This window comes from Erinaceus europaeus, chromosome 21 (assembly GCF_950295315.1).
Source record: "Erinaceus europaeus chromosome 21, mEriEur2.1, whole genome shotgun sequence".
Lineage (NCBI taxonomy): Eukaryota > Metazoa > Chordata > Mammalia > Eulipotyphla > Erinaceidae > Erinaceus > Erinaceus europaeus.
Window position 1 is genome coordinate 8,612,483 of NC_080182.1, and position 25,897 is coordinate 8,638,379.

General features: G+C 41.4%; 1 long non-coding RNA gene across 1 annotated transcript; it reads left to right on the forward strand.

Annotated features, from left to right (window-relative positions):
• Positions 1-507: 507 nt before the first annotated feature.
• On the forward strand, positions 508-19,165 carry LOC132535229 (uncharacterized). Its single transcript, XR_009547003.1, has 3 exons — positions 508-614; positions 15,717-15,907; positions 19,117-19,165. It is a non-coding gene; the product is annotated as an uncharacterized LOC132535229 (long non-coding RNA).
• Positions 19,166-25,897: the final 6,732 nt, after the last annotated feature.

Genomic DNA, 25,897 nt, shown 5'->3' on the forward strand with positions numbered 1-25,897 from the left:
ACCAAGAATAATTCACAGTCCTGAAAACTCAGAGACACCGGGCAGGTGCTCACTGGAAGGGTATAGGCTGAAGAAATGACCTTAACAGAACAACAAAGCCTTGCAGTAGGGAGAGACTTCCAAATCCTTTTCCCAAAATAAGTGTCTCACTCCAGCGACTGGGTGAAATGGCACCTGGAAAGGAGGTAGTGGGGGAAAAGAACACTTACCACCGCGAATTGTTTATAAACTGGACACATGATGTGTGGGGAGAGGACGGGAGCAGGTCTATCCCAAGGAAATAAGCACACAGGAAGGCAGAGATTGGACACTCAAGCCTGAGCTCCAGACACTAGCCTCCCAACCTGGAAACAGCACAGAACAGATGGCAAGTTTCCCAGGAAACAGGGTAAACAAACAGGACCTCCATTTGGCCAATCAGCACATGCCGTTCTCCCTGGCTGCTGTGATTGGCTCAGGCCTGAGCACGTGAACAATGAAGCTCATTTCTGATGTGTGTTAGGGAGGACTGTTGTCACCTGTGGATGCTGGTGGCCAATGTGTCTTTTTTTCAAAGAAACGTCAGTCAAGCCCCTGGTCCACACCTAGAGGAGGAAAAACTTCACCAGTGTGAGGTAAGTCTGCAGGTGTCTCTCTGGCTCTCTCCTTCTCTATCTCCCCCTCTTAATCTTTCTGTCTCTATCCAATAAAAATAAAACAAGAAAGAAAATAAGATAGAAAGAAAATAAGAGAGAAAGAAAGGGAGGGAGGGAGGGAGGGAGGGAGGGAGGAAGGAAGGAAGGAAGGAAGGAAGGGAGGGAGGAAGGAAGGAAGGAAGGAAGAAAGGAAAAAAGGAAGAAAAGGAGAAAGTTCAGTGACTGCTGGTTGCCTGCTAGGTGTTGACAGAAACTATTCAGACCATGACAGCCAGTTAGTGTGCTCGTTAATATGTTTTCTATCTTCATAATTCTTAGTCTTTGTTATTAAACAAAAGTTTCCTTTTACATGGAACGACACTTAAATAGTAACACGTAGTCTCTGCTTTAAGTGGCTTATTAAGCAGAATGCCCTTTAAGGATATTTATATAGAACAGCGCCAAGCGGTGGCCTGCCTGGTTAAGTGCACACATTACAGTGCGCAAGGACCTGGGTTCAAGTCCCTGGTCCCCACCTGCAGGGGGAAAGCTTCAGGAGTGGTGAAGCAGAACTGCAGGTGTCTTTCTCCCTATTACCCTCTTCCCTCTCGATTTCTCTCCGTCTCTATCCAATATTAAATACATATGAAAATTTTTAAAAAGGATATTTGCATTGAATGGGAGACTATATAGCATAGACGTCAACACTATCTAGTATATTAATGTCTTATTAGCTCATTTAAATCTGTAATGTCTTTATTTTGCATTTTTAAAGTAAGAAACGTTATATTTCATTATAACCACAAGCAAGGATGTGCATACAATATTAACTAAGTGAGTTTTTTTTTTTAGTAGTTTTGATTATATGATGATGTGCCAAATTTATTTTAATAACTTGAGAGGCACACTTGCCCATTTCCTCAAAATGACATCTGTGGTAAATCAAAACTTCTAAAAAAAAAAAAACACAAAAAACTCACTGAGTTAATATTGTATGCACATGTGGTTACAGTGACTAATTGGACTATTGTGGCCTACTCACTTTGGGTAAGTTCAGAAACTGCCTTTAAACTCAGTTCTCTTCCTCTGAAAGATAGAAATAATAATAGTTGCATGCTTTATGACTTTTGTAGAGCCCTGGTTGGCATGAAAAATGTTCAGTGGACATACATGATTGCTAATATTTTATACAACATTAGTAAGAGGGTGGCGTCAACTTTCAGGCAATCACTGATTCTACTTCTCCTCCTTAATATTATTTATTATAGAAACAGCCAGAAATTGAAAAGGAAAGAAGAAATAGAGAGGGAGAGAGACAGAAAGGCAGCGGCCACACTGCTTCATCTTTCATGAAGCTTTCCCCTTGCAGGTGGTGACCAGGGACTCAAACCCAGGTCCTTCTGCATTGTAACTTGTGCACTCAACCTGGAGTGCCACCACTTGGCCCCACAATTACTGATTTTCCATGATGCAAGAAGATGTATTTACTCCTGTAATGGAGAAAAGTTATACCCATTATAATATACTCGGGGGATGGTTAATATCAGTATCTATACTTCCAATTAACTGTCAGGAACTCTGCACTTCTTGCAGATGAACAGAGTCATCTCCTGAAATGTGTGCTGGCCTGTTGTAATCCATAATGTGACCTGGAGTGGGAAATGCAAGCCCAGGCAGGGAAAACATTCACCCAAGTGTTGCGGATGGTTGCCAGAGCTGGCTGTGAGCTGCACATCTCTCAGCTGCAAGGTCAAAAGTCAGAACACCTGACAGAGACATTAAAGGGCCATCGCAGAGAAGGGGAGAGAGGGGAGATCTATAAACTAGAAACACTCTCGAAATGTCGGGAACTCACGAGTACACTACTTGACAAACTAGTTGTTGATGTGGGCATTGAACGTGCTCTGAGGAAGCCTCTTCTGACCACTGCCCTGCCAGCCTGGATTCATGCCCTGAGCTGCCAGCTTCTGTGAGCCTGGGACCTGGTCTCCCTCCCGTCAAGGCTGGGCTTTGTCAGACTTGTCTGTGTACTGAGTCTCTTGTCCTTGATCTTTCTCCCTGCCTTTCTTGTGCCTACACATATTTTCCCCCTTTTATAGATACTTATTTATGAGACAGAGGAAAGAAAAAGAATGAGAACCAGAGTACCACACTGGTACTTGTGATGTTGGGGCTTAAACCCAGGACTTCATGTTTGAAAATCCAATGCTTTAACCATTGTGTTACCTGGACCACCATACACACATTTTCTTACTCCTTTTAAAAAACATTAATTTTACATTTAACAATTTATTTATTTTATGAGAGGAAGTGCAAGAGAAAGCATAGTCATATATGACACTGGGACTTGATTTCCAGGGTCTCATGAATGTTTTCTATCCACTGAGTCACCTTCCTAGCTGCTAGAAATTAGGTAAAAATGTGGTAAAATTGTGTAAAATACAATTCCATGAAATTTGCCATCCAAATAATTTTCATGTGTACAGTTCAGTGGCATTGATAACAATGACACTATGTGCCATCCCCAACACTCACCTCCAGAACTCTCTTCTGCTTGCAAAACTAAAACTCTGTACCTATTACACTGTGATTCCATACTTTCTCCTCACTTCAGCACTTGCTGGCTACTGTCATTCTATCTCCAGGAATTGTTTTCTGCAGGTACCTCGTATAAGTGGAGTTACACTGTGATTTGTCTTTCTGTGACTGGCTTACTTCACTTAGCACAATGCCCTCAAGGCTTATCTATACTGGAGCATGTGTTAGAATTTCCTTTCTTTTTAAGACTGAATAATATTCTATTGTATGCATATATAATATTTTGCTTATTCACCTGCCAGTAGTCACATGGATTGCTTTAATCTTTTGGCTTTTGTGAGTAGTATCATGAAATCTGTTGTACAGTTAAATCTGCTTTCAGTTCTTTTGGGTTTAGACCCAGAAATAGAATCAATGGGTCATATGGGGATTCTATTTTTTTCTTTTTGAGGGGCCACTATATTATTTTTTCACAAACGCTTTTATCATTTTATAGTTCACCAATGGTGTACAAATGTTCTCCCATTCTTTGCCAACACTTGTTATTTTAAATAGTAACCATCCTATTTTGTTTCCATTCATCTTTGTACCCTCATAAGAGCATGGCACTGTGTCTGGCTCAAGGATTGACCACAGCGAGTGACTTCTAGAAGGAATACTTTCTTTTTTTCTCTTTATTTTCTTTCTTTTAAATTTGTTGGGGGATAAATGGCTTATAGTCAACAGTAATATACAACGGTTTGTACATTTCTGTAAATTTCTCAGTTTTCCGTATTTCCATTCAACCCCCAGTAGGTCCTCCTCTGCCATCCTGTTCCAGGACCTGAACCCTCCCCCCACCCCAGAGTCTTTGACTTTGGTGCAACTCCTTTGTTTCAATCACTAACTGAACCAACCAACTCTCCCTCCTTGTCATCTTTGTCTATGCAGAGTGGTGATCTGTATTAGGTGTGAGAGACATTGTAAAAATAAATAAATAAGTAAAACCCTTAGGTTTGCAACACAACAACCAAGAGTTATCTTGCAAGCAGAGACATAACTGAAATAGCTTGCCAGACCATGAGTTTTCTTTCTTTCTTTCATTTTTTTTTTCTTGACCATGTGTTTTCTTCAAGATAAAAGTTCCTGAAACCAGAAGGAACTGGCCAGGGAATAGCAAATTCTAAACTGTGTGACTAAATAATAAAACTAAATTTCCCTGCCTGCCATCCACCATCATCCAAAATATTCACCAACAAGCTAGTAAGGACTGAAAAGGGGCTGGGAGAACTTCCAGGAAACATCCATCTCCTCTTCCACACTGATACTGAACAGCTAGCTAGAGGCATGGGTCTGTGATAAGAATTCATTAACTCAAAGATGAGAAAGAAGCAAACTTTATTAAAAAATGAAGTAACACCAGACAGACATTCAGTAGGCAGAGACAGACAGGGTCAGCTGTGTTAGAACCACAATTCTTGGGGCTTTTAAAGCATCTTACAACTTTGAAACAAAATTTCCCATTCTCTTAGTCTTTGTTTATTCCTGGTTCACCTGGATCGTTATTAATGGCTGCTGCTGTATTTTTCTCATTGTCCTCTGGAGATTGAGAGGTTAGTCTTTAGAATTTTATTAGGTTATATATGTGTTTAAGCACAGGACTAAGCTTATAGAGTAGCACTCTTATTTTGTTAATTTTGCTACAAGTCTGTGTAAATACAGAAATGTGCTGAGGGCACAGGAAATTCATGAAGAGCCTTAAGTCTTGTACCAAATGTCGCATAATAGTGCTTTTTATTGGGGCCAGGCAGTGGTGCACCTGGTTAAGTGCACACATTACAATGTGCAAAAACCCAGGTTCAAGGCCCTGGTCCCCATCTGCAGGGGAATAGCTTCATGAGCGGTAAAACAGGGCTGCAAGTGTCTCCCTGTCTCCTCCCCTGCCCCTGCATGTTGGACATGATAAGACATTGATCTTTTCCAAAATAATCTGTGAAGTCATGTCTCTCACTCTCAAAGCTCAAAATCTGAGAATTGAGGCAAAGATGTTTGCAGCCAGGTATCTATCTCCCTTTAAGCAAAACTTAGAGGGCTTTCTTGTCAGAAGTCAGTGCAGGGGCCCTGCCAATCAGCCCTATATGGCTTTCCAGTTAAAAGTAACAAACCACAACCCTCAATCAAGATGTCTGAGTAACTGACAAGCCTCAGCTCACCCTGAGAATTGTGGGAGATGATATACCATTCCTCACTGGAGTGTCCTGCGGTCACTTACGGCCTGCATGCTGACTGGAAAACCAAAGCTGATCACCACCCCTCTGCATCTTACTTGAGTGTACACACACACACACACACATACACACACACACACCATCAATGGACTGACTGGAAGACTCTCTTCATCCACATGCTCCCCCCCCATAATTTTATTTTATTTTAATTTTTTTAAAGAAGCCAGACCTTCCACCTTCTGTACCCCACAATGACGTTGGGTCCATACTCCCAGAGGGTTAAAGAATAGGAAAACTATCAGGAGGCGATGGGATACGGAGATCTGGTCGTGTGGAGTTGTATCCTTTTTATCCTATGGTTTTGTCAATGTTTCCTTTTTATAAATAATAATAATAAATAAAAAGAATGAGATGTTTAAAAATTGGATTGGGGGAGTGGAAATGAACAAGAAGATATAGAAAGCTTTTGGGGTGGGGGGTGGTGTCCGGTGGTAGTGCAGCAGGTTAAGCACACGTGGTGCAAAGCGCAAGGACCAGCGTGAGAATCCTGGTTTGAGCGCCCGGCTCCCCACCTGCAAGGGGGGTCACTTCACAGGCAATGAAGCAGGTCTGTCTATATTTCTCTTGCCCTCTCTGTCTTCCTCTCCTCTCTCCATTTCTCTCTGTCCTATCCAAAAATGACGACATCAATAACAACAATTTTTAAAAAAGGCAACAAAAGGGAAAATAAATATTTTTTTTAAAAAAAGAAAGCTTTCCTGGAGGCCTGGACAATTATATATATATATTACATATATTTTTTTAATTTATTTATTTTCCCTTTCGTTGCCCTTATAGTTATTATTGTTGTTGTTATTGATGTCGTTGTTAGGACAAAGAGAAATGGAGAGAGATGGGGAAGATAGAGGAGAGAAAGGCACCTGCAAACCTGCTTCACCGCCTGTGAAGCGACTCCCCTGCAGGTGGGGAGCGGGGGGTTCGAACAGGGATCCTTATGCCGGTCCTTGAGCTTTGCACCACGTGTGCTTAACCCGTTACGCTACCGCCGGATTCCCTCTACATTTATATTTACTATTGTTTTCCTATTGCTATTCAGAGGGAGAGCTTCAGGCGTAGCTACCCCGCACCCACAGTGCGGTCCGAGTCTGCTAAATGCTTTCCGTTTTGCTCTACCAGGTCTCATGCTCCGGCTCCTCTATCACCAGCCTTTCAGCCAGGCCCCTTTCCTAGAAGCTTATCCGGCTTTAATTGGAAACAGAAATGCAGCCTCTTGCCTGAGTTACAGAACGACAACCAGCCAGGATAAATTAGAATCAGGTCTGCATGAGCTGGGCTTCTCCTGGTAATGAAGCAGCACAGCTGAGCGTCTGCAGCCAATTCAGAGAGATGTTCCCTGCTCCACGCAGGAGCAGCAGGGGAGGCTTCCCTGATATTATAGTTGTGGCCATGTTGAGCTCCCAGCTGCCTGTTATATCTCAGATTCTTGATAGTCCTTTAGGCAATCTGACAAATAATAACAATTGCATCGAATTTCTCTCCTCATGCAGAATGTTAAGGCAGCATTAGAGAGTGAAGCCCCACAAACCAACCATTTTTTTTTAAATGTATAATTTAGGATGTTAATAAGATATGACAAGCAGGTTATATCTGTTTATAAATTCCCAGATTTATTAGACCATGTTTTGCCCAAATATCCATCATTCGTCTGGCTTTTAAAAAAAATGTTAGCTTTATTTATTTATTGGATAAGGACAGCCAGAAATTGAGAGGGAAGGGGGTGATAGAGAGCGAGAGAGAAAGACAGACATCCACAACACTGCTTTACTACTTGTGAAGCTTCTCCCCTGCAGGTGGGGACCAGGGGCTCAAGCCTGGGTCCTTGTGCACCATAAGGTACATGCTCAAACAGGTGCACTACCACCCAGCCCCATTCTTCTGACTTCTTAGACAATTATAAAGTGGATTGAACGTCATTTTGTTTTTCTCCTATGCACTGTCCCAAGCTGAGGTAGAGGATAAGGAAAAAAAGGTGAGGCCATAGATGTATGACTGATAGAATTATTCAAGTCAATAAATGAATATCTAGAATTGAGTTTAAAAATTCCTCAGGCTACAAAGTCTCCCCTGAAGGTGGGGAGCTGGAGGCTTGAACCAGGATCCTTAAGCCAGTCCTTGTGCTTCGCACCAAGTGCACTTAACCTGCTGTGCTACCGCCTGACTCCCTAGGGCTACAAGGTCAATGTATAAATTTCAACTCTATTTCTTAATACAAATGCATGTTGAAAATAAACATAAAATTTTATTTTATAAACATGATTTGAAATTGTATACAATAGATCTAAGATTCAGGAACATATATAACAAAAGTTGTGCATGGCCTCATAGTTCTTTGGGGGCTGGGCGATAGTGCAGTGGGTTAAGCGCACATGGCTCCCGCCAAGTGCAAGGACAGGCTTAAGGATCCCGGTTCTAGCCCCCGGCTCCCCACCTGCAGGGCTTCGCTTCACAGGCAGTGACGCAGGTCAGCAGATGTCTTTCTCTCCACCTCTGTATTCATATCCTCTCTTGATTTCTCTCTGTCCTATACAACAACAACAATAACAATAACGATAAACAGCAAGAACAACAAAAGGGAAAATAACGTCCAGGAGCAGTGGGTTTTCGGTACAGGCACCGAGCCCCAGTGATAACCCTAGAGGCAAAAGAAAAAAAATCATAGTTCTAAAAAATGTGTATAAAACTAGAGGAATATGTAATGTAAATGAAATAGAGCATTCAGTATTGGGACAATTGTGCCTGTCAGTTCTCCCCAGCTGATTCTTACCAGCAGAAGGATGTGAGGGGAAATTGACAAGCTGACCCAAATGTTAGAAGGAAGTGCAAGGGGACAGAAACATCCGTCCTATACTGAGGAGTAAAGCTAGAGGGCGCTGGGGATCCAGACGGTGGCATGTCAGGTTAAACGCACTGAGTACTAAGCTCAAGGACTCACACCAAGGATCCAGGTTTGAGACCCACCCCCCAACCTTCAGGGTGGGATGCTTCAAAAGGGGGAGTAAAACAGGCCTTCAGGTATCTATCTTTTCTGTTTTTCTCCCTCGCTATCTCCTCCTCTTCTCTTGATTTCTCTGCCCTATTGAATAAAATGAAAAAATATATATATGCCACCAGGAACAGCGGATGCATAATGCTGGCACTGAGCCCTAGTGATAACCCTGGAGGCAAGAAAGAAAGAAAGAGAGAGAAAGGGAGGAAGGAAGAAAGAAAGATATAAAGAAAGGAAGGAAGGAAGGAAGAAAGAAAGAAAGAAAGAAAAGAAAGTTGGAGGTTATTAATACTTGTTATACAATTGCATTAATACAACTTTAGGCCAATAGGTCAATGGAACAGAATAGAGTCATCCATAGTTATGTATCATCTGATTATCACTAGGGTTCAGTGAGAGTCTTCTCAGTAAGTGGTCTTAGATCCCCCTAATTCACCATAGCCATGTGACACAATTCCAGATAGACTGATGGTCTAAATGTAAGCCAACAACTCTTCTATGAGAGAACATAGGAAAATGTCTTCATGATTTCTAGGCTAGGCAAAGGTTTTTCTACTGGGTCACACAAAGAACAAATGATTATTTTTTAATAAAAGTGGAACCATTCCAACCACATGAATATATATAGTCAGAGAGAAATTGAAGGAGAAGGGGAGATAGAGGAGGAGAGACACCTGCAGCCATGCTTTACCAGTTGTTAAACTTCCCCCCTGCAGGTGGGGGCTGGGGGCTTGAGCCTGGGCTCTTGTGCATGGCAACGTGTCCCCTCTACCAGATGTCCAGCCTCTAAAATGAATACTTAAGGAAAATATTGATACATTGGAATTCATTGAAGAACTTTTTGAAATGGGCACCCTTCTGTAGTTTTCCATCCTTATTAAAATAATAAAATATTAAGGATGCTTTGTTATAAGCTCCACTGAGGAAGCAAAATAAAATGTACCCACAGACCAGAAGAAAATGCTTGCAATACATATTTTAACAACTTAATGTCACAAATCAATTTTTTAATTATCTTTATTGAATAGTTACAATCAGACATCGAGAGGAGGAAGAGAGACAGAGAGAAATCTGCAGTCCTGCTTCACTACTCGCAAAGCTCTCCCTCTGCAGGTGGGGACCGGGGGCTTGAACCCGGGTCCTTGTGCACTCAACCAGGTGTGCCACCCCACACCCCACCCCCCACAAATCAACTTTAAAAGACAACTCAAATAAAAGGAGTCATTTTATGTAAGAGCGTACATTCAACATCAAGGAAATGCAAGTTCAAAGCAGAATAAGCCCCAGACTCCCTAAGAAACAACAACAGAAAGGAAAACCCAGAGTAACACTTGCACCAGGTTTGGCTACTGCAGCAGAGCCAAGGTCTCTGGGTCAGGTGCAGAGGGAGCATGTCAGGGCCTTGGCGTTTGTTGGTAGTAAAAGACCTCGTTTTGCAGACACCTATCCTGGGGTGTGATTAGGTCTTGTACCCATGTGTCCACAACTGTACTGTAAACCCCCTGATAAAATGACAAAAGGAAAAAAGAAAAAAAAAAGACACTTCAACTCACACTGACGGGTTGTAAAAAACAAAGCAAAGGACAATACAGGGTGACTCCTTAGAGGACCTTAGTTTATTGCAGAAGATCCAGGGCATCAAAGAGGGAGAGGGGGAGGGAGGGTCGAAATGGGAGGTTCAGAGCCCAAGTCCCTTCTTCTTCTAGCGTTTGCCCTTCTTTCTTAGCCAGTCAACAGCATCAGGTTGAGCCTGATGTAAAGTTTCGAGACCTCCTTTGAATCTGGAGAGGTGGCAGTCATTGACTGTGTGGGTCATAGTCTGTCTGTAGCCGCAGGGGCAGTTCGGGTCGTCTCTGGCTCCCCAGCGATGGAACATAGTGGCACACCGGCCATGGCCTGTTCGATAGCGATTGAGGAGGGCCCAATCATAACGTGCTAGGTCAAAGCCGGGTTGACACTTGCAGGGGTCTGTGATGACGCGTTTGTTCTTGACCTCAGCTGACTGCCAACTCTGTTTCCAAGTTCCTGTGGCGGAGCAACGCCCTCCAGCAGCCTCTGGAAGATCTCAGCCCAGGTTTCGGGACTCCGAGCTCCACCTCACAGAGCTAGACACTGGGCTCCTGTCCTGGCTGGAAGAGGCTGGAGTTGGGTCTCTAGGGAACTACTTCACTTTGCTTCTAAATTTGGGGGAGCCCCCTTTAGCCTACTTGATCTTTCTGTTTTTTTTTTCAGGCTTTGATTGTGTGCCTTCAGGATGCTACTCCAGCTTTCTGAAGCTTACTGTCCTCATATGTAAAAAACAAGGACACTAAGAAGATAATAAGGGCATGGTAAAAGAGGCACCCATGACCTACTAGCTTTTTCTTTTATAATCACAACTTAAATTTTTTTTCTATAATCTTTATTTATTGAATAGAAACAGTCAGAAATCGAGGGTGGGGGAGAAAGAGAGGAAGAGAGACAGAGAGATGCCTGCAGCCCTGCTTCACCACTCTCAAAGCTTTCTCCCTGCATGTGGGGACCAGAGGCCCGAACCTGGGTCCTTGTGCTTTGTTCATGTGCGCTCAGCCAGCTGCACCACCACCCAACTCCACAATTTGTTTTCTTTCAAGGAATAAAAATTTTGCCCTTCTGAGGTTTTGGTGAGACAGTCCAGGTGGATTCTGTGGAGGATCACCAAGGCACAGGGGCTTGAGAAAAGAAAAGAATTTGATATTTTTGTAAAAAAAAAAAAAAAAAAAAAAAGAAAATAGATCACTGTCCCTCATTCCTATTAGAGAGATTGTCCAGGCCACAATTACAGACTGAACAGCAGTCTCTGCTGGGGTGAGGGTGGGAGTTGGGGACAATCTGAGATACACAGCTGGATGCAGAGCACTGAAGGCTTTAACTAATGCTGGTGAGCCAATGGGTTGCTTTCCTTTGCAACTCTGGGGGGAGCATGTGTTCTAGTGGATTTTTTTTTTTTTTTGGAAGATGGGAACTTCAAAAGAGGGTCCTCTGCCTTGGAAATTCCTTCTTGGATTTCCTGGAAAACAGAAGCCACCTTCCATTTTTACCTGAGGTGCTGCCAAGTGTTCCCTAAACTGCCTTCTGAAGGAAGCCTTGTCCAGTGAGGAAGAAACTGTCAGTCCTCCAGGAGTTAATTACATGCTACAGGGGAGAGGAAAGTTGTGAGATATCTTTCTTTTTTAAATTTGTGGGTCTAGCTATCTGCTATATTAAAAAAAAATAAAAATCAACTCTGGAAAACATATTAAAACAGCTGTTTTACAGAAAGTGAGCACTTAATAGAAATATTTCCTATCATAGACTATTTGTTTATTAATTATGGTAATTATAAGTTAAATGAAATAGCTAAAACTGGCATTTGGTGGATTCTACCATTCCACCTGTATGTTTAGTTCATAGTTACAGAGATTTATCCTGATTTAAAAAATTGTCCCGAGGAGGCTGGGCATTTGTGCGCCTGGTTGAGCGCACATGTTACAATGCACAAAGACCCAGGTTCAAGTCCCCTTTACCCACCTGCAGGGAGAAAGCTTCACAAGTGGTGAAGCAGTGCTGCAGGTGTCTCTCTGCATCTTTCCCTCTCAACCTCCCCTTTCCCTCTTGATTTCTGGCTGTCTCTATCCAATAAATTAAGATGATAATTTAAAAAATTACCCTGAGGTATGTCATCAAAGTGACATAGCACTGGAATCTTTAGTTTATATTAGAAATTTTATATTAGGAATTCATAGTAAAAATTCCCTGTCATACATCGAGTTCCTCTCAACCTGACTAAATTCCTTTCACTGCTATTCTTCTCTGTCTCACCCTCATAAACATAAAAGCAGGTGTTAACCTTTTCCCGGGATCTGCCTTTTATTGCTCCTCCTCTCTCACTTCCCTGCAATCACATCAGTTCTGTATTTTCTTCCAACTCCTACTGCCAGACTTCTGCTCAGAACTCTTTTTTAGATATAGATACACAAACACACACATGCACACACATCAATTGGAAAGTGCTCGTCTATCTCCTTTCAAATTCTGTGCTGGATATGAAATTTCTGGTGTACACCAGTCCTGCTCTCAAGTAAGGCATGGACCATTGACCAAGAGACTTAGCACCACAAAGCTTAGGTAAAGCAGTTGGCCAAGGGCTGAAATTGTCACCATTCTTCAGTCTACACCACATACAACCACTATCCTTACCCACTCTGTCAACCAGTGAGTTGACTTCTAAGTTGCTTAGGGGCAGAATCACAGATGAAGTAAGATATACCCAAATAGTGTATTTAGGAGGAGCTGGGAAAAAAAAGTACTCATCAACTACAACTCACAGAAGCAATTGAACCAATGCTCAGGTGACATCTGATACAGTAACGTGTGTGAAGAGCGTGTGCTTTGAAGTCACACAGATGTGGGTCTGTGTTGAACTGTGCTGCTCACTATGTGAAGATGTAAGACACATTCAGTCTCTCTGAGTGTGAGCTTCCTTACATGTAAAAAGAAGATAGTTGCATCCACGTTTGTGTAACAGGTACTTAGCTTATTTCTCAAGATACCAATATTGATATCCAAGACCTGGGAGCTACTGCTGGTGCTGGTGTCACAGACTGACAAGGAAACTTCTCAGAAAGATGATTCAGACACTGGGGAAGAATGAAGAAGCATCTAATCACTCTGGAAGTGTGCCTCCTTGAACATTCCCCCTTCTCCAAAGGTTGGGCAATGGCACCCTACAAGGACTTGGATGCCCTCCTTGGCATGCCCTTCCCAACACTGTTTAACTGCCATCATTACATTTTTAAGTAGCCATATTTATCTTCCCCTTTAGCAGAAAACTCCTCCAGGCTTTCTTAACAGACTAAAGCACATGCTCTGCTTCTTTCCAGTGCACTTGGAATGCAGTGCCCCGCGCTAGCTCTTTATGCCTTTTCTTGTGGAGAAAATAACTCAAGAATGCCGCAGGATCTTTGCAGACTGCTTGCTCATGTCTGGCCAAATTAGAGTCATGCGAGTCAGGGAGAGTTTGAATTGACTTAGGATCGTATTTTTAAAAGATTTTTATTAGTGATTGAATAAGGATTAACAAGATTGTACAATAACAGGAGTACAATTCTAAACAGCTCCCACCACCAGAGTTTCATAACCCATCCCCTCCATCGGAAGCTTCCCTATTCTTTACCCTTCTGGGAGTATTGGCCAAATTTCCTTATGAGCTTATGAGGGTAGAAAATCTGGCATCTGTAATAGTTTCTCTGCTGGACATGGGCATTGACAGGTTGACCAATACCCCCTAGCCTGTTTCTGCCTTTCCCTAGTGGGGCCAGGCTCTGGAGAGGTGAGGTTCCAGGATACACTGGTGAGGTCATCTGCTCAGGGAAGTCAGGATGGAATTATAGTAGCACCTGCAACTTGGTGGCACTCAGCTCTGCTTTGTCCTTTACAGCACCCTTTTGCCAATTCACAGATGGGTTATAATGTTTCACCATGGTTCCTCTTTGTCCTCATCTATGTAGTTCCTCTTCTACTGGCCTGGAAATCCTGTTTCCACTTAGAATTGCCAGAATTAAAGCAGTTATTTATTATTATTATTTTTTTTGGTGGGGAGTCAAACTAGGTGCTGTCTTCATGCTGCCATCTTAACTCCACCCTCCTGGATCAGTTCTTGTTGAGATGTAGAGATTCTTTTTCTTTTTTATTTTCATTGGTTAAATATCATTGTTCTGGTTCACTTATTTTTAAACTATCTTAAAATTGTATTAATGGTTTAATAATGTTTCACAAGACTATAGGATTACAAGAATATAATTCCATACTGCATATGACATCAAAGTTCTGTGCCCCCCACCCATGCTCATTCATTTTTTTCCCCCTGTAGACATAATCTGTGTTTCTCACACTTATTCTGACTACAGCATCAGGGAGCGATTGCAGCTCTAGACAAAACAATTTCCAGGGCAACAGATGCCAACATCTCTTCCTCAGTACTTGTGACTCAGTCAGAACCCAGATGTATGATATGGAAGATAACAATGGGGTCCTGTGACATATTGTGTGGGGCAACTTTGCTGGTCTGGTCTAATGCCTCTATGTGTTTGCTAGAAATGTCTGTCTAGGGAGTCGGGCTGTAGTGCAGCAGGTTAAGCACAGGTGGCACAAAGCACAAGGACCGGCGTAAGGATCCCGGTTCGAGCCCTGGCTCCCTCCTGCAGGGGAGTTGCTTCACAAGGGGTGAAGCAGGTCTGCAAGTGTCTGTCTTTTTCTCCCCCTCTCCTCTCCATTTCTCTCTGTCCTATCCAACAACAATGACAACAATAATAACTACAACAATAAAACAGCAAGGGCAGCAAAAGGAAGTAAATAAAATAAGTATTAAAAAAATAAAGAAATGTCTGTCTGCTGGATATCTGCTGGGAGGATGGAGAGAAAAAACTTCCCCACTGGAGTCCTCACAGCTTTTGAGGGTTCACTCCAGAAACTCTGTGGTCAACAGCCCCTAGGCAGATCAATATGGTGGCCATTCCATAACCAGATTAGGAGCAGGAGAAGCAGAGATGGCACAGGAAAACAAGGGTTGTGATGAAGAGACCTTCAGTGTTTCTTCCTTGCCAGGATAGAAAATGTAGGAAAAACCTTTCTTCCTTTCCTTTCACATACATTGCTTTCCTAGTATGTCTTGTGTTCTAAGCACCGTTTTGGGTATGAAGGATGCAATGACAAAAAGACAGGATCCTTAACTCAGACAGGAAACACCTGTCTGCCCCTTGGAGCGTTAAGTGTTGTCATGGTGGTTGAGGTACTGAAAGTATATAATGATGAGTTTATAATGAGTATATAATGATGAGTTTATAATGAGTATATAATGATGAGTTTATAATGAGTATATAATGATGAGCTAGGTGGGCATGAGGGGAAATTGGGGGAGACTGTGAATGAGATAAAAATTTAAAGTACAAATAAATATTGGCTAAGCTGAAAAGATAGATGGAACAGGTCTTATTCCCCTTGTTTCCCCCCCCTTCCTCTTTCTCTTTCATCTTCTCCTCTTTTTGTTTTTTTTTCATATATAGAGAGAGAGACCTCTGCAGCATTGCTTCACTGCTCATGAAGCTTCCCCGATACAAGTGGAAAGCAGGGGGCTTCTTGCAAATGGTGATGTGTACACTCTATCAGGTGTGTTCCCACTCAACCCCCACCTGTTAGATTTCTAGAATGAGAGTTATTTAAACATTGTTATCAACAAGTTTAGTTAATAGGATGAGCAGATAGATATAGATGGTTAATTGTTCAAGTCAGAAGTAACCTCTCTTGGCCTTCCAGATTACTGCCACGTGACTTCTACTCAGCATCCAGAAAAAGAAGGCAGAAGGAGAAAGGAGGTGACATTTACCTACTATTTCCTGTGTGTCAGAACCTGCAGCAAGCAGATTCTCAGTGCTTCCAGGGAAGAGTGCAGTTTTCCCAACTTGGCAGATGAGGAGAACCACACAGCCAGTTCATAATAGCAACAGGTGTGGAGAAGGGGGAAGGGTGGGGAAAGGACATGGGCAGTGTGAATTTATATATCTGCTATACATCTACCATGTGGGTAAGCCTCACCAGAACCCCATAAGATAAATAATGCAGTCACTTGCAGATGACAGAGGCTCAGAATAACTCTGCACAAAGTCACAAAACTTATTTGGAGGGTTAAAAAATCTCTGGATAATCAAAGCATCTTGTCACTTTTAATTACTATCAATATTAAATAACTGGGTAAATAATTCAGCCAATATTTATTACTGTTCAACCCCTTTCAGAGTTTTATTATAGTCAATGGAGATGGAGCTAAGAATGAAATGGGCAACTTTTAAGAGTCTAATATTTTATGGGGAAGATAGAAAGTAAATGACAGCCCCACTCTGTCTATATTTGACACACAGTTAATAAGGCTATATAATAAAATCCATATACATAATAAATATATAAGTCTACATTATATAATAGTCATTGTTATGTAATATGTCATATCTACTATACTTGTAATGTATACATAATATAGAATATAGAAATTCTTAATTGTACTTTATAGTGTGGTAGTTATGAGTCATTTATTGTTACAACCTTGTATATTTAAATCAATTTAAGATTAATTTGACATTCATTTTCTTAGTCTAACTAATCATTACAGTTGATTAGTTATCACAGGTGGCTAGTGGCTACCATAGTGAGGAGTCCACATTCTATCTTCACAAGAGAATTCTACTGAATGACAGGATTCCACCTCAGTCTCATGAATAACTCAATTATTCTCTATTACTCAGCCACCCTAATTGTTTTAGGATTTCCCCAGAAAAGCAGGCTGTGTAAATAAGTCAACAGATATGGTGACACTCTGCATAAAAGAGATTTACTATAAGGAAATGGGTCAAGCTGTATGGAGACTGTCAAGTTTCAAGATCTATAAGAATAACCAAACAGGAGACCCAACAGAACTGACAGTAGAACTTTCCAGTGTGAGTCTGAAGGACTGAAAACTAGGAGGACCCACCCAAAGGCTGACACATGTAAAACTCAGACAGATTTATCAGGATGTGGAGTCAGACTTTTTGTTATTTTCAGGTTTTCAAGTTTGCCAGCAATTCTCTGCCCTAATCCTGTTCCCTAGTTCTACTCTTAACTCCACCACCATCTTCCCAGACAATATTTCTAGTCCACCCCCATGTTAGCTATCAAGCTCAAACAGATTACTAAGACATAGGCTCCTAGGAACATTCCTAAAACAGACTTTCTAGTTTTCTTCCACCCTAAGGTGCCTACTTTCATTTGCTCTATTTCTACTTATGGTTCCTGTTTATTAAACAATTTGTCTTGCTTTCTGTCTTACTGCATTTCAATCACCAAGGTGCAGATGATACTATGATTCCATCCTGGGCAGAAGACCTCACCAATACTTTCTGTAAACTCATCACTCCAGAGCCCTACCTCTCTAGGGATGGAATCAGGGTAGGGGTGTAAATCAACCCTCCAATGTCCACATTCAGCAGAGAAGCAATTACGAACCAGACCTCCCACCTTCTGTACCCCATAAAGAATTTGGTCCATACTCCCAGAGGGATAAAGAATAGTGAATCTTCCAATAGAGGGGATGGGATGTAGAATTCTGGTAATGGGAACTGTATGGAATTATATCCAAATTATCTTACAATCTTGTTAGTCACTATTAAATCACTAATAAAAAATGGGGGGGAGTCGGGCGGTAGCGCAGTGGGTTAAGCGCACTTGACACAAAGCGCAAGGATCAGCGTAAGGTGCCCAGTTCGAGCCCCCGGCTCCCCACCTGCAGGGGAGTTGCCTCACAGGTGGTGAAGCAGGTCTGCAGGTGTGTCTCTTTCTCTCCCCACCTCTGTCTTCCCCTCCTCTCTCCATTTCTCTCTGTCCTATCCAACAACAACAACAATAATAATAACTACAACAATAAAGCAACAAGGGCAACAAAAATAAATAAATAAATAAAACAGGTAAAAAAAATTAAATTAAAAAAAAAGAGTTTTGAGCTATATTCCCTGAGGGAGATAGGGGAAGTAAAGCAGGAAATGAAAGGGGAAGTTAACCCCCATTCCACCAGGACCCAAAGTGTTTGTCACCAGAAATCTTGCTTCTACACCATCACTGAAAGGGGAGAGAATCTGGAAAACGCCAGAGGAAGACAGGCACAGTTTCTGGTTCTGCTTACCTGAGAGAGAAAGGAAAAAAAAGGGGGGGGGACTCTTAGAAGTAGTAATAAGTGGAGGTGTGACTTAGAAAGAAAGTAAAGGCAGGACCATATGGGGAAAATATGGGGAAATATATCTAATCAGTCCGCATCAGTGGCCTGGGGAGAACTGCTGCTTTTTATAATGGAGGGGATGGCGATACAGAGCTCCAGTGGTAGGAACTGTATGGAATTATACCCCTATTATCTTATAATCTTATAAATTAATATTCAGTCACTAATTAAATACAACAAAAATGACATGGGTTTAATATTTTCTAGCTGTATCACTTTGAATGAACGACTTCCAAGTCTCTGAATCATGGCTTTCTCAAAGGATGACAACACTTTCCTCACTACCTTATAGCAAGTAAATAAGATAAAGTTGAAAACTGTCCAGAAGATGGTGGGCCATGCCAATGCTTCTGTAACATGACTTTGAAATGGAGAATCATTTCACTGTGAGGCCAGGGGACATGCACATATCCCCTTCATCTTGACTCTCAGTGTATCTGCTACATGCTAGATTCTAAATACAAACAAACAAACATGTACATGAATCTTTAGCATAATTATGAAATTTTAAAAGGAGATACTCAATTTTGCCTTCCTATGTTTAAGACAATGCTGTATCCACATATGAGCATTCAAAATTGTTTTGTGATCATCAATATGAAAAATTCAAAAAAAGAATTTATTCACAGGCAATTCTAGACTGACTTTACAAAAATGTGAAACTATAGATATTCGTTTTCTGGCATTCCTTATTATTGTGTCAGAGATTTAAAAAATCACATCTTATGGCTCTTTGTTATGTTCACACTGACCAGTTACATTTTCAGTTTAACATTTCACCCACTACTGAAGTAATTACTTCTCACTTGAGGGACGCTAATAATTCTGTTTCACTCTAAGAGAGAATATTGGTTTTATTTTAATTCCTCTAACATTGCCTATGGAATAATTTCTGATTTTTCTGTTTTTCAGTTTGATGTAACCTTCCTCTGTAATGAATAAAAATGGGCTCATCAACTAATCCCAGTGAATTATCTTTCTGAAAATGAATGCCATGACTCTGAAGAGACTTCCTTATTATGTTAACAAAAGGAAAAAGGCTGAATCACCTGTGGCTTATGATTCACTGACTTAGCAGGACAATGAGTCAGTTGAGCTCCAACAAGCTTCTGGAGCTGTCAATATAGAACAAGGGAATAAATCTACTCTTGAGAGTTCCTGGATTCAATGCAAGTGAAACTTCTCATCAATAAGCAATTCTAGACACTGACAAGATATCTGAGAATTCACCTCAATTCTAGCACCCTCTACCCAGTGATGGCATCATATTCCATAGTGTAAGGACTGAGTCTCCCAAGACTGTCCTCCTCTGCAGACCTCAGCTTAGAGTGTTATCCTGGCTTCTGCCCAATTAGCTATAAATTAAAGTTTCTAATTAGTATAAATTAGAATTTCTCACTAGCCCCCTCCTCAAGCTATAACGGCTCACAGAACTCAGGAACACAATTTACTTATTAGATCACTGCTTTCTTTTTAATTTAAGGCTCCTTCTTTCAATCTTAATCTTGGCCCTTATGTTAAACTTCAGTTCTTCTACTATGCTGTCTGAGAACCTACGGGATTCCTCTCTCAAACTCCCAAATATGAGCAAAAATGTATGTCTGCCCAGTAAGAGATCTCTTTCTCTCCTGGTCCTGTTCTAGTGGATGGAAGCTTACAAAAATATATTAAAATACCCTTGAATCTCAGTTACAGTCTGTAGTTGGTCTCATATGCAACTTTCTAAGGATATGCATTTTTCTTTTCTTACAGTGGTGTAGGGGTTTAAACCAGGGACATTGAAGCCCATCACACAACTTTATTTTTATTTTTCTCTTCAATGGCCTTCCTATTTTTTGTCAAAATTATTCACATGGGGGCTTGGTGGTGGTGCACCAGGTGGGCACATGCGTTGCAATGCACAAGGACCTGGGTTCAAACCCCCACACCAGTCCCCCCACCTGCAAGGGAAAAACCTTTGTGAGTGGTAAAGCAGTGTTGTTGCAGCTGTCTCTCTCCCTTCTCTACCACACCCTCCACTTTCAATTTCTGCCAGTCTCTATTCAATTCTTCTTCTTCTAGCATTTGCCCTTCTTCCATAGCTAGTCAACAGCGTCAGGTTGAGCCTGATGTAAAGTTTCGAGACCTCCTTTGAATCAGTAGAGGTGGCAGTCGTTGACTATGTGGGTCATAGTCTGTCTGTAGCCGCAGGGGCAGTTCGGGTCGTCTCTGGCTCCCCAGCGATGGAACATAGCGGCGCACCGGCCATGGCCTGTTCGATAGCGATTGAGGAGGGCCCAATCATAACGTGCTAAGTCAAAGCCGGGTTGACGCTTGCAGGGGTCTGTGATGAGGTGTTTGTTCTTGACCTCAGCTGACTGCCAACTCTGTTTCCAAGAGTCTGGAACAGAGAAGTTCAGTGTAGGCGTAGGGGACCAGATTGGGTGACGAGACGTCAAGCGTTGGACAGGGTGGGCAAAGATATCTCTATTCAATAATAAAGATAAAAAAAATTAAAAATTTTTTTTGAGGGATGGATTTAACTAAACATGAGAACAGCCAGGAGTACAGGAACTACTAGTGTGTTAAGAACATTTATTAGAAAAAGAATTAAGGGTAAGTTTATTTAGGATATACTACACTCCTGCCCATGCCAGGAAAAATAATTGGTGGTATTTCTTCAGAGAAACAAATGAAACAAGGGTTGGAAGTCAGGCACTTTGGGGTGTTTATGGCCTTCTCTTTTCCTTTTAAGTATCTTTTTTCATTAGTGATTTGATATTGATTTACAAAATAAGATAACAGAGGTATAATTCCACACCTTTCTCAATACCAGAGTTCTGTGACCCCATTCCCTCCACTGGAAACTGCATTAGTTCTTCCAAGATCATAGATATGGGTCGACTATTTTTATAACTATAATGTATTTGTCCTTTTTTTTTTAATGGTCCTACCTCCTCTTCCATTCTAGGTCACACCTACTACCTACTACTTCTGAGTGTCCTTCCTTCTTTCCCTTCTACCCCCCACTTTTCTCTCCATGTCCTGATGGAATCGGAATTCAGAGCCGTCTGGTCATCTTCCCTTAACGTTTACTTCTCTTCTCTGGGAGTATGGACCAAAATTCTTCTTTTTAGGGTGCAGAAGGTGGAAGGTATGACTTCTGTAATTTTAATGCTTATCCACTGAACATGCATGTTGGCAGGTGGATCCATACCCCCACTCAGCCTGTTTCTATCTTTTCCTAGTGGGTATGGCCTTTTTAGTCCTACCCTTTAGTCACATATAATTGATGAGGTTGTATTTTTGCCATTGGCTTTCCTTACAGGTGGCCTTTGACTACTTGTAGAACTTCAGAGATTTCTCTCAAGTTGCCAGGCTGGCCTGGCCACAGGTGCATACCAGTCATGTGTCTCTTCCTCTGTAAATTTGTGCATTTCCCAGTAACTGGAGTCCTTGCCTGTCTTCTTTCATGACCTTTCTGTCACTTAGCCATGTCTTTTCTTTTCAGTTCAGTTCCCCCTAGCCACCCCAGTCGTATCTAGTGCCTTGGCTAGGTAGGTTTGAGATTGTCCTCATTTCTCGCCACATACGGTAGGGCCATCTCTTTCTGTAATAATGCTGATTTTCCTGTAACCTATGACTATTTACATAATGTTTAGCTTACCAAGGAATAAGCATGTTTAGGAATCTCAGGAGCTGACCTGGCAGATTTTTTTTTAGGACAGACAGGTTCTGAGGGTAGGATTACACTCATCAGATCACCAGGTCACCAGTTCAATAGGTATCAAATTCCAAGATTGTGAGAGTTGACTGAGATCAGTAGGAGCTGACTGTCCCGTGTGTTAGCCACCTTCTCCTGATGAGGACCTTCTCTTTCCCACTAAGCTTTTCTATGCTTGAAAATGTTTAATTGCAACTTTTATCTTAATAATTTATAGGGGCCCCCTAAGTCTCCAAGCATCTCCTGTTCCTTTGGGACCAACTGCTAATTGGTAGTATAGTTCAAAAGCTGATTATTAATGAGGTCAAGAATATGATAAAAAGGATGTGTTGATTTTTCAGTTGTGCACACCTGAACTCTATACAATACAAAGATACTTCCATAAGAAATTTGTGTAATAAGACACACACACACACACACACACACACACACGCTGTATAGGAAACAGTCTGGAGAGAGCTCAGATACCCTGAGAAATCAGTAAACCCATTAGTGCCAATTGGATTGGACCAAATGCAGGAGTTGGCACCTACCTCCCCCAACCCAACAATAATTTCCTGACTCCTTACCCTATGCCCTGCTTACTGCTTTTGATCTGCTAGCTTTTCTCAAATCTATTTTCTGAGCAATTCTTGCCTATTTCTTTATTTAAAAAATTTTAAATTACTTTATTTATTTACTAGATAGAGATAGCCAGAAGTTGGGAGGTAAGGGGGAGATAGAAAGGGAGAAAGGCAGAGACACCTGAAGCCCTGCTTCACTACTTGCAAAGCTTTCCCCCTGCAGGTGGGGAGTGGAGGCTTGAACCTGAGATCTTGCACATTATAACATGTGTGTTCAACCTGGTGTGCCACCAACTAGCCCCTTCTTTTCCTTTTTTAATCCCTGTCTTTTAAATATTGGTTTTCAAATGGTAAGCACTCAGGCCTTAGTATCCAGTAATATTTTTGGCGTGTTAAATTTTGTTATTTATTTATTCATATTTTCTTTTTTTTCTCTTCTGATTTTTTTTTAATTGGGGAATTAATGTTTTACATTCAACAGTAAGTACAATAGTTTGTACCGCCTGATTCCCTATACATTTTTAAGGTGTTGACATTGTTAAGAGAATCCCAAGTGTGAATCAGTGACCAAGTATATGTGAATCAGCATATACTTGGGAGTATGGGATATTGAGAGACTTCAGAACCTTATCTTCTCATCCCTTTTTCTATTCTTGGGATAGCCTTTGAAGGAGATGATGACAGCCCTCCTAGAAAGCAGGATAAAAATCATGATCTCACTCACAGGCAGAAGTTGAAAAACAAAATCAGAAGAGAAAAACACAAAGCAGAACTTGGACTGGAGTTGGTGTATTGCACCAAAATAAAAGACGCTGGGGTTGGTGGTAGGGAGGGTTCATGATGGCAGAGGACCCAGTGGGCGTTGTATTGTTATATGGAAGACTGAAAAATGTTATGCATGTACAAACTATTGTATTTACTGTCCAGTGTAAAACATTAATCCCCCAATTAAAAAAAAAAAAAAAGGTCATATACTTAGGTTTCAATGTGATCTTTCTAAGTCCTGACTACACAAGCCAGGGGCTGGCTCTATGTTAATGTTCGATTAACAAGAGGATTCAGCTAACTGAAATAATAGTACATGCAATTTGGTCAGTATTCCTGGTATTGCTCTTTTTTCCCCCTAAACTGGTTTAAAAGACATTATAGTGATACAAAGATAGGGTACACAGAGAAATAGCCAATGTGAACTACTGTGCTTAAGTAAAATTACTACTTGTCACAGATGATTGCCATTCTGTTAGCTAAATTTTCTTCCCTGAAACAGAATTTTATAAATGCTTTCTCGTCAGAATCATTTTTTTTTCCTGAAGCTTTTGTACTAGCCCCACAGAAAATGATTCCACAGTATCTCTGCCTGCTTTTTGCTCGTTGGCTTTGATAAAATTCTGTCTACATGAATAAAACTTGAATTCCCCTCTGAGTATCTGGTCTAATACTCTTCATTATAAAATACCTTTCTAATTGGGTGTTTCTTATAATGAATGCAATTCTTCAGCATTTTCTCCCTCTAAGTCCTTTTAAATCTATTCTTCCATTAGACCTATTCTTTTCCAGAAGCTAAAATAAGACCAAGAAAAGTGAAGTGACTTAAAAATCTCTTTGAGAAAGCCAGATTTTAAACTCACATTTTCTCATTGATAAAGGAACACTGCTTACTGCATTTCCACAAATCTGTGATTAGTGTCAACTAAATTAATCCACATTCCGTCTTCAACCTGTGGCAGTAGTGGACCACTGGTAAGTCTTAACACTGGTAAGTCTTAATTGTGTGTTGCCTTAATTGTGGGAAAGAGGATTTTCCTTCAAGCTCATATCTTGAAGCTTCATATCTCTGTTCCATTGGTTACTGACAGCTTTCAGTTACTGACCATAGGAATTATGACCTTCTTATTGATTAAATTTCTCATACACTTGGTGGGCAGATAAATCCATTCACTGGGTCATGGGAGATAGGGATGAGGAAGCAAAGGATCTAATTTGAAGGCCTAGGTCACTTCTTGGTTCCTCCAAGGCATCTCGAAAACCAGTCTTACTTTTTTGTTTTTGGTCAGTCATGATTTCCTATAATTAAGTGGATTCTATTTTTTAAAAAAATTATTTACAAAAAGGGAACACTGATAAAACCATAGGATAAAAGGGGTACAACTTCACACAGTTCCCCCAGTCATTCTTTTTAACTTACAAAGTGGACAAATAGAGAGTAAATGACCATGTCAGAGCATCTCAGCTGGATACAAAACCTGATTATAAGTCAAATAATTATCTTTTTGCTTTTTTGCCATGACATGGCATCAGGAAAGTGTAACTTGTCTCTGAACAGTCTTTGAACATACTGGGAAAGTCTTATACTCACAGTGTGAGTGTGTCCCAGTGTGACAGGTCACTCTGACTTAGTGTGACAGGTCACTCTGACTTAATGAAAATTGGTGGCATCCTAATACTTCACAGTTGTTTTCTAGTCCCGTCTCCAGCCAAATCCTCTCTTTCTACCACCATGAAGCAAAGTTATTCTAACACAGTCATCTCTCCTCATGTCTAGGTGTTTGCATCTGTCGCATTCTCTGTATGGACTGTTCTCCCCTTTCTGTACCTGACGACCTACTGAGATCCTCCAAACCACAAAGATGTGGCTGTATGTACTTACAGCACTTCCAAGAGAGTACCTCCTGGAACACACCGGACATATAGAGAGAGCTGGGGAAAAATGAGCCCAGATAGGAATAGACACAGTGGGATAATTTTTTTAAATTTATTTTTTATTTAAGAAAGGATTAATTAACAAAACCATAGGGTAGGAGGGGTACAACTCCACACAATTCCCACCACCCAATCTCCATATCCCACCCCCTCCCCTGATAGCTTTCGCATTCTCTATCCCTCTGGGAGCATGGACCCAGGGTCTTTGTGGGTTGCAGAAGGAGGTCTGGCTTCTGTAATTGCTTCCCCGCTGAACATGGACGTTGACTGGTCAGTCCATACTCCCAGTCTGCCTCTCTCTTTCCCTAGTAGGGTGGGTCTCTGGGGAAGCGGAGCTTCAGGGCACATTGGTGGGGTCTTCAGTCCAGGGAAGCCTGGCCGGCATCCTGATGGCATCTGGAACCTGATGGATGAAAAGAGAGTTAACATACAAAGCCAAACAAATTGTTGAGCAATCATGGACCTAAAGGTTGGAATAGTGGAGAGGAAGTGTTAGGGGGCTACTCACTGCAAACTCTAGTGTACTTCTGCTTTCAGGTATATATTTTGCATTAGTTTATGGATAAGTGTGAACATATGCTCTCTCTCACAGAACCTGGTCTATATCTAGGTGTTGGGACTTTTGTTAGAAAGTGAACCACCTGGGATGGAATTAGAGAATACTATGAAAGGAAAGGTCTCACCCAAGTAATGAAGCTGAAGGGTTGTCATTCCACATGTGAAGTCT